Genomic DNA, 8,107 nt, shown 5'->3' with positions numbered 1-8,107 from the left:
AAAAAGGAAGATGCTGGTTGTTTAAACCACGGTGGTCATGACTGATCATCAAGGATCCTGCTTTTCCCTGATTAAAAAATTCCAAATTCCCTGATAAACCCCCCAAAATTCGTGATTAAAATGAAAGGCCCCTCACTACCCCCAACAGCCCCCTTGGCCCCGCTGGTGTCCCTCACTCTCCCCCCTTGCCCCCCCCAACCCTACTGATGCCCCCACCCCCTAACCACAGCTGCCAGGGCTGTGGGGCCAGCAGAAGGCAGCAGCTGCTGTAGTGGAGCGGAGCCTGGCTCCATCTGCCTGCTGTGGGCTTGGGCAGGTGGGCAGGCTCTCCACCACTGCGCACACTCCCAGGGGGACAGGGGGGACCTCTGCTCCACCACATCTGTGTGCAGGGCAGAGGCAGATCCCCTCTGCTGCCCTGGGAGTGTGTGCAGTGGTGGGGAGCCAAGCCCACCTCCCAGACTGGCTGCCCACATCCCCATCCTTCTTCCTGCTAGGGCCCTACAGCCACGTGTTGAAGCCCCAGGCCCTACACACCATGCACACCTGTCCGGGCAACAGCCCCAGCTCCAGCCCTGCCTAACTCCCTCCCTCCCTATGGGGACCTCAAACTCCACCCGGCCACCCCCACTTACTTGCGGGGGCTGCTCTCCAGGCTGCCTGATGGCCCACCCCCTTCCTGATGGCTCTCCTCTCACTCCGTCCCAGCCCCTTGCAGGCTGGAACTCTGCCAGCCTGCAGAGAGCTCTTTGCAAAACTGCAAAACTCTTCAGTTCTTCCACTAAAATTAAAAATCTGTGTTTTCCTCCGGTAAAGGGGGAAATCTGTGTTCTCCTCTGTTTTTCTATGGGAAACGGAAAACCCGGATCCTTGCTGTTCATACTCGTAGTACTGATTCAACTTTGCAGGTATTCCCTGGAACAGTTCTTGTCTCTACTGGTTTTCATGTTGACAGTTTGAAAGTTGTTTGTGATGTCATGTTTTCAACCCAATTTACCAAATCCATGAACTTGTTATGTACTCAGGTGGATTAAAGCCTACCAACTTTCAAACCACGTTAGAAGCTCTCTGAACCAGATTGCATTTTCAGCCACAAACTTAACTTGTCACCCTGTCTTAAGAGATCATGTAGTTTAAACATGCGCTGTGTGCCAGGTGTGATTTCAAGTCCTTGCACACAAATTGCTGATAGTACTTCATGTTCTTTGAATGGTAACGCACTGTGTTAAACCACAAATTCCACTTTGTAGACACTGACTGTGGTGGAAGCAACACAGTCGCATGTAGATCCTCGCTTTGATTGACAATGGACTCCCTGTACAGGCAACCCCCTTTTAACACTGTTTCGCTTAGCGCTTGTTTGCTTTAACGCTCATTTAAAATTGATGGCTGATTTCGCTTAGCACTCAGCAAGTTTTGTTATAACACTCGTGGTCGCCATCTTGAGTCATTAAAAACACTTATGGTTGTTATCTTGGGTCATCAATTACTTTCAGTTTCACTTAACGCTCGTTTCACTTAATGCTCGTTTTTTCAGGAACTAATTAAGAGCATTAAGCTGGGGTTACCTGTATTGAAGCTTATGGCCTGGACAGTGTTTGAACACATTTTAAAAAAGAGGAAACCAGGCTATCCACATCAGAAAAACCTGTGCACCAGATGTCACTTGCAATGCACACAACCTTTCTTTAGTAAGTGATGTACTCCATGGAATGATGCCCAATGCAATTCACATCGGAGGAAGCTTTGCACATAGACATTGTATTATCAAATAGAAATGGTGACGTGTTATTAAAATTTAAGCCATAGTTTACAACAGCCTTCACTACAGTTTGTGCCACAGTAGAAAAATTGACAGGCGCGAGGTAAATCAGCTCTGTTTGAAAAACAGGCAGGTCACGATCTGTCCAGCTCCCAGGTACAAATAAAATGTGCAGAACATGGTTATCTTGGACATCTGTTGCTTCATCTGCTACAATCGAGATTGATTCATACTCTGCCAATGCAGATTTTGTAGATGGAATGTGCAAAGCAGTTACTCCTGGTAGATAATCTTGGTGAAGCTTGTTTGCGCATAGGAAACTGCCAGCATTTGGCATGTGTTTGTTCAAGTAATTCTTTAATTTAAGGTTATCAATTTTCTCCAGAGGAATGTTGACGGTCGTGAATGCCTCCACTAGTGCAAATGTAGCCTCTCTTCTTGTGAAACTGCTTTAAGTGGTTCTTTTAAAGACCAAGGACATAATTGCTTGGTTCTTGCTCTGACCTTAAGTCTCTGCAGCAGCCTTTTGCTTTATATGCAGTTTGGACTCTAAATGCCGATCAGTGCTGTTTTTCCTTGACACATCCAGTCACGTTACAAATGAACAAGACAAATTTACCACCATCTGCATGCAAGGTTCCTATAGGGAACTGCCTTACACAATCCTAAGCTGAAATGTAGTTAGCTTTCTTGGATTTCTTTTCACTCCCCATCTTCACTGAATCTGGCTTCTTAGAAGATGATGCTGAAACCCTTTCAATTTCCTGACTGGTGCCTTCACCAAGTCTGTCACTAGCTCAGCCTCTCAGTAGTTCAGTCCAGTAAGCTTATATTTTTTTCAGGTGATTCCACACAAAATGGTAGGAAACACCATTTATCATGGTGACCATGGAAACTGCCATTTTTTGTAGTTTCTGTAAAAATCATGAAACCATGATTTAAGTAGGTCCCTACCCATACCTGAACAAAGAGGTAAGAGGGTACTGCTGTAGGAATGTCTGTTTAGGATAAAAAACACAATATTGAAACGCTGACTACTTGCAGTAATTAAAGTAGAGGTGCACAGTAGGGGTGTGCAAAATGGGCCCTATTTGATTTGGATTCAGATTCGACCCAAGTCGGGGACAGTGGTTCGATTTGTTGAATCGGATTGCTGTCCCCAATTCATAGTTTCATAGTTTCTAGGGTCGGAAGGGACCTGAGCAGATCATCTAGTCCAACCCCCTAACATGGCAGGAAGAGCACTGGGGTCAAACGACCCCAGTAAGGTGGTCATCCAACCTCCTCTTAAAAACCCCCAGGGTGGGAGCCTGCACCACCTCACTTGGAAGCTGGTTCCAGACTCTAGCCGCCCTGACCGTGAAGTAGCGCCTCCTGATGTCCAACTTAAACCTTCCCTCCGCCAGCTTGTGACCGTTGTTCCTGGTCACTCCTTGCGGCGCTTGGGGGAACAGGGACTCCCCCAGCGCCTGCTGATCCCCCCTAACCAGTTTATAACAGGCCACAAGATCCCCCCTCAGCCTTCTCTTTTGAAGGCTGAACAGGTTCTGGTCCTGCAACCTTTCCTCATAGGACCTACCCTGCTGTCCCTTGAGTGGCCCTCCTCTGGACCCTCTCGATGCTGTCCACATCCCTCTTAAAGTGCGGTGCCCAGAACTGGTCCACTTCCAGGTCTGCTGGGGAGTGAACGGAACCCCCCCCAGCTTGGCAATTGCCCACAGGGGGACCCCAGGTGCCCCCCCACACCCAGGAGGCACCAGTTGCTGAGCCAGGGTGGGGCAGAGGGGTGCGGGGGAGCCCCCCAGCATGCTCTCTGGTGCACCCAGAAGTGGACTGGAAGTGCTTCTAGTCCACTTCCAGGTCTGCTGCCAAGCACGCTGGGGAGCCCCCCCATGCTCCTGTGAGATGCTCCATCTGCCCCAGCATTGCAGCATTCACGAGCCACCTGCTACCTAGAGGTAGGGAGAAAAAACATTTAAAGCTGTGTCTATGTCCAGATCTCCAAATCTCTCCGAATCGATTCAGATGGTTCCAATTTGATTCAGAGAGATTAAAGGGTCCTCTGATTCAATTTAGATTTGGAGATTTGGCCACCGAATCAGGCCAAATCTCCACCAAATCAAATCAGGAACCGAAGCTTCACACAGCTGTAGTGCACAGATACCTCAGTCCATATCGTATTGGCACTGATAAAAGGAAAGTTGACATTATCAGCTTCTTTTGCCTGATGTGGCCAATAATGTGGCTGATAAATGCCGCATGTATACACACAGCCACAGCATGCAGATGGCAAGCCTGGCAGCTTGCAGCATCCAGCTGGTAAGTCTGTTGGCAGGGAAAGGTTAGGGGGAGGGCAAATCAAGGCCTCCCTGGTGAGGGAGAAGGGGAGCTGGGGATGGGGCAGGTGCTGCCCAGCCAGAGCAGAACGTGGGACAGAGCCATGAGCAGCTCATCTGGGTGGTGTGGGGAGGGAGGGGCAGATCCTGCCACCGCATGCACCCCCAGGAGAGGTATGGGGGGGGGGCACGTGTCCCCTGGGTTTGTGTGCGGAGTGAAGGTGGGCTGTCACTGCGGGCTGGGGCTGAGGGCAGTGCTGGCAGGCGGGGTGGGCAGTAGCAGTGTTGGGAAGAGGATATGGGGGGCCTATGGCAAATTCTGGAGTGGCTGTAGTCCACCCCACAACCCCCCTCCCAGCACCTCCATTGCCTGCCCAAGTGTAGCCCTGGCCCAGGCCCCCCCACCTGGAAGAGCCCGGTGCTACCTCTGGCCCCAGCCTGCAGCAGCAGCCCACCCTCACCCCGTGCACAGATCCGGGGGGGCACATGCTCCCCATGCCTCCCCTGGGGTTGTGCGCAGTGGCGGGAGCTGCCCTTCTCCCTCCCCACCCCCTCTGGACCAGCCACTTGCGGCTCCATCCCACACCCTGCCCTGCCCCAGCTGTGCAATGCCTGCCGCAGCCCCAATTCTCCTCTTCCCCCACTGCTGCAGCCTCAATCTTCTCCCTCATGCCCCTTCCCTCCCCCTGCCCCTTCCCCCCCAACAGACTTACCAGACTGCTCTCCAAGCTGTATATTGGCAATTGGATCAGTATCGGCCAAGATGGTTCGTTAATAATCTGCCATCAGTATCCCCCCAAAAAATCTTTATTGGTGCACCCCTAAATTAAAGACCTCACCAGTTTCCATATGAAAAGAGATACCCTCTGTATTTGGACAAAGCGTCTCAGGGCAGTGTTTTCTACCAACATTCCAGCATGGTTGAGCTGGTCACATTTTCTTCATTTCCTGATGTAAATTGTGTCATAGCATTTGTTTTCCCTGATAAAAATGGCTAAATTCTACCCCAAGTGGGTTTCACTCAACACTGGCTTAAACAGCATGGTAAATCCTTTACCTCCTTCACAAGGCTATTTTGCGGTTTTAGTAAATGTTTTTGACATGCCTCAAAATTGTACTATAGAAATACAAATTACTGTAATTTTATTAAATGCCAGACTTGTTTTAAAACATGTAATAGTCTCCGGTTCTGTTCATGGATATTCTGTCTTGCATAAGAAAGGAAACCCATTGATTTTTTTTTTATTATAATATTACATTATCAACATTGTGTAAGAAAAATATTAAATATACTCAGAGAGAGCATGCTTTAAAATTAGTATATGCTTGTGATTTTGTGATTCATTTAGTTGAGAAAAGCACAAAAATGAATGCATTGATTTCATGATTACAAGATTGCATTTTTCTGAATTGCTTGATGTGGTTATAATGGAATAACTTCTTTTTTAAATCATGTTTACTGCAAGGTGATAAAGAGATAACAGAGAGAAGGATGAAAACAATTACCATGAGGGCTTGAACAATCACACTTTACTGAAAGGGGATAAAACTGAATATCCCAGCCATATTATTACTGTAATTGTCTACAGTTTGCCCATTGTAGTAAAATAAACGGATCATGAAATGAGAGAGTAAGTTTCAAAACACACATAGAAGCTGTTTATAGTGATTATAGCATGGGCTGTCTGACTTAAACTGTAAATTATTTTTCTTTCAGTAGAATGTGAAAAGGTATTAATTAGTAGTGATTTAGGCTAAGATTCAAATCCAGTGGAATTTGCCACTGAGCTGATTTCAGCAGCGACTGCTGTGTATTTCAGGTGTTTCTTATATTTTAATGATATTCTGCTGCTTGCTAATCTTTTATACCTGCACATACTTGCGTATCCAAGAATTGTCCAGATTTACTGATCGCTTAAGTTTAGACATCAAGCTTAAATCTCATAACTCCAGGTGGCAAAAACAAAAGCTGGACAAGATCATGTGACTCCAGGGAGATGAAGACAAAGGATTAAAGCAGATGAGCCAATGTGCCAGCTGTCTTTTACAAGTTCTGGGGTGTTGGCACAAAATTAAAGTCATTCAGTACATTTTTTTTCCCCAGTCGCTTAGTGCAGAGAATCTGCACCAACAGGTTCTTATCCTTAGCAGCCAAAATAATTTATTTGTTGCCACTGTTCTCCTTGGCTGCATCCTCTCGTACATCAACTCACTCCTTCTCTGGACTGACTCTCTATAATTCAGCTGGCATCTAATCAGCACCTTGCCGCTTTTCAAGCCTCACTCCTCTCAACGCCATGATTCTTCCCTTCCCCCTGGACTTATTCATTTGAAGGTGATCAAAAGCAAATAGATTATATCTTCAAATACATTTCAAAAGAGGTTTGGGGTCGGGACTATATTCAGTTTGTACATACAGAAAAGTTATTTAAATAGAACATCAAACTGTACATGTACAATACTTCTTTCCCTTCTCAGGAATATCAACAGGCATGGGTTTTTACTCAAGGTTAATAGCTTGATTCTGCACTTCGAAAGGAAAGGGTACATTCCAATAACAGAAATTCAAACTTAGAAGATCAACTGTCATTTTTAAGCGACAAATTTAAAAGATTTCCCATATGATGCATCTGGGCATTCTTGCACAGTGTTTAGATAAGTTGTGGAAATGTAAATGTGTAATAAAACTCATCTGGCAGTTTATGCTTGATTTAAATTCAGACTGTCACTGTTTAGTGGGAAATAGGGTCTGGAATACATACTCCTTGGGAAAAAAAGTAGTGTGATACACAACTGTGATTAACTTAACCAGCAGCAGAATGTTGCAATTGCTTCCTGCCAAAGCAGTTAAAATGAAGGGAGAATATTGAAGTAAAAAGTAAATCTTTTTAAAAGCAGTTAAATATCAAAAGCTTGTGTTAACTTCTTATAAATCAACTCTGGTTTATTTTGAAGAGCCTTTTAATGCGTGCATGTGGCAAGTTAAAATGTGTGTACTTAAAATAGATGCTAAGCCAGGCTTATTCTTTCACCATACCAAAGACTGAATGTGGGACACTTTGTATGACACGACTAAAAGAAAATATGCTGAACAAAATAATAGAACAAGGAATCATAGAAAAGTAGGGCTGTGTGACAGGGGGCTGTCTTTGGCTGCATTTTTTTTTCTCCAAATGTGCCGGTAAGTGTGCCCCCATCAAGTCTTGCTGGATTCTTCTTCTCTGGGGATCAGCTTCCTCCCCCCTTTCTTTCCTGCCACAACTTGCTGTTACTTGGTTCTAAAGAAAGAGGGAGGCTGACCCACAGGTTCCCAGACAGGCTCCAAGATCACCACCCATAGGTTAATGAGGTGTTGCCTTAAGGGCAAAAATGCACACTCCTACCTCCTGTTGACCTGCCCTGTGCCTCGCAGAGAGTTTATAAGTTTCTCTTTATGTTGGGGTCTTAGCCATTGTGGGCTTACCCCCTCTCTCTCTCTCTAGCTAGACCTGTCAGTCAAAACCCACTAATCATGGCTTGACCCCGAGGCTCTAGCTCTCTAACTCACTCAGGCTCAAGGCCCTCCGTTCCATGCTCTCCACGACACCAGGCCTACTGGCCCTTCCACACTGTGTGCCCCTGTGGTGCCAGACTGTTGGGGCCTCAGCCCCCTTTGGCTTTGCCCCTCTTTCTGTAGCTACGGCCTTTCACCAAAGTCCACCTGCTAGGACCTGGCTTCAAGGCTCCTATCTCCCCTTCAAGCAACTCGGGACTTGTGGCCCTAGTGCAGCACCCCTAGTGCAGCAGGGCTTCTTGAGCCCTCTATCATGGCGCTCCTTGGCGCTAATGAGGCCTCCTCCACCCCTACAGCCTCAGCCACAAACCACTGGCATTTTTTAACATCAGATGTAAACCGTAGGCTCCTATGGCCATATACTGAAAAATAATAATAAAGAAATAAGAGAGGCAACATGCCCCCTTACTTTATGTGATCATAGACATTAGGGCTGGAAGGGACCTTGGAAGATCA

At 46.6% G+C, this 8,107-nt stretch overlaps 1 long non-coding RNA gene across 1 annotated transcript in view; it reads left to right on the top strand.

Annotated features, from left to right (window-relative positions):
* Positions 1-72, top strand: part of LOC109294583 — a 5,901-nt gene extending 5,829 nt beyond the window's left edge. The window contains exon 2 of the long non-coding RNA XR_002096577.1: positions 7-72. This is a non-coding gene — a long non-coding RNA (uncharacterized LOC109294583). The remainder of the gene's footprint in view (positions 1-6) is intronic.
* Positions 73-8,107: the final 8,035 nt, after the last annotated feature.

Source organism: Gavialis gangeticus, unplaced genomic scaffold, assembly GCF_001723915.1.
Source record: "Gavialis gangeticus isolate Ggan-Ray unplaced genomic scaffold, GavGan_comp1, whole genome shotgun sequence".
NCBI classification, from domain to species: domain Eukaryota; kingdom Metazoa; phylum Chordata; order Crocodylia; family Gavialidae; genus Gavialis; species Gavialis gangeticus.
Note: the sequence above shows the minus strand (reverse complement) of the source record. Positions and strands in the feature narration are given on the sequence as shown.